Source organism: Priapulus caudatus, unplaced genomic scaffold (genome assembly GCF_000485595.1).
Source record: "Priapulus caudatus unplaced genomic scaffold, Priapulus_caudatus-5.0.1 Scaffold1859, whole genome shotgun sequence".
In the NCBI taxonomy this organism is placed as follows: domain Eukaryota; kingdom Metazoa; phylum Priapulida; class Priapulimorpha; order Priapulimorphida; family Priapulidae; genus Priapulus; species Priapulus caudatus.
Genome location: NW_014578920.1, coordinates 1,812 through 3,070, shown reverse-complemented (window position 1 = coordinate 3,070; position 1,259 = coordinate 1,812). Strand labels below are relative to the sequence as shown.

Here is a 1,259-nt window from a genome sequence, read left to right as displayed (position 1 = left end):
CGGATGGACGAACGAACGTACGACGGACGACACCCCATGGCAATAGCTCATCTTGACGATGTCAAGGCGAGCTAAAAATGAAGACGTAATACACGCATATGGCATTGGTATGATATGGCAACTGCGTATATGTACACACATACATCCATTCATGCACAATCAAAAAGATAGATGTAGATAAGATAGATATAAGATAGAGAAGATAGATATAAGATAGAGAAGATAGATACAAGATAGAGAAGATAGATATAAGATAGAGAAGATAGATATAAGATAGAGAAGATAGATACAAGATAGAGAAGATAGATATAAGATAGAGAAGATAGATATCTATCTTCTCTATCTGATATCCTATCTTCTCTATCTTGATAGAGAAGATAGATATAAGATAGAGAAGATAGATACAAGATAGAGAAGATAGATATAAGATAGAGAAGATAGAAGATAGAGAAGATAGATATCAGATAGAGAAAATAGATATATCAGATAGAGAAGATAGATATCAGATAGATATCAGATAGAGAAGATAGATATCAGATAGATATCAGATAGAGAAGATAGATATCAGATAGAGAAAATAGATATCAGATAGAGAAGATAGAGAAGATAGATATCAGATAGATATCAAATAGAGAAGATAGATATCAGATAGAGAAGATAGATATCAGATAGAGAAGATAGAGAAGATAGATATCAGATAGAGAAAATAGATATATCAGATAGAGAAGATAGATTTCAGATAGATATCAGATAGATATCAAATAGAGAAGATAGATATCAGATAGAGAAGATAGAGAAGATAGAATCCCACATACGAGTACGCCTAGAGAGTCTATCATTCTCAATTTCCATTTCATCCACCGGCATCACATTCAATTCATAAACAAATAACAGGAGAAAGGTACATAGGTACAAAGAACCGTTACCCTAGCCGCAACATGACAACACACAAGCAAACTCCTCTAAAAAAAAAAAAAAAAAATTCAACTAACTGCCAAACTGCCACAAAACTAAACACAAGAGAAAGAATCGTCCAGAGGCGCCCCCTGGTGGCACGGCAGCTCACCTATGGGACTGACTGGCGGTGCGTTGTCGGGACAGAATGCGGGCGCCTTGTCCACGATCGCCTGCGCCTTCTCGGCCGTGACCTTGAACTTGCTCATCTTAACGGTGACGTTCTCCCTGTGGAAGAATCGGCGGCGGGCGAATTAGCGACAAAACAGTAGGTGGGGGGGGGGGGAAGGGTTAGAGTGGAAACG

At 38.0% G+C, this 1,259-nt stretch overlaps 1 long non-coding RNA gene across 1 annotated transcript in view; it reads right to left on the bottom strand.

Annotated features, from left to right (window-relative positions):
• Positions 1-1,184, bottom strand: part of LOC106817769 — a 5,011-nt gene extending 3,827 nt beyond the window's left edge. Inside the window, exon 1 of the long non-coding RNA XR_001395100.1 lies at positions 1,067-1,184. This is a non-coding gene — a long non-coding RNA (uncharacterized LOC106817769). The remainder of the gene's footprint in view (positions 1-1,066) is intronic.
• Positions 1,185-1,259: the final 75 nt, after the last annotated feature.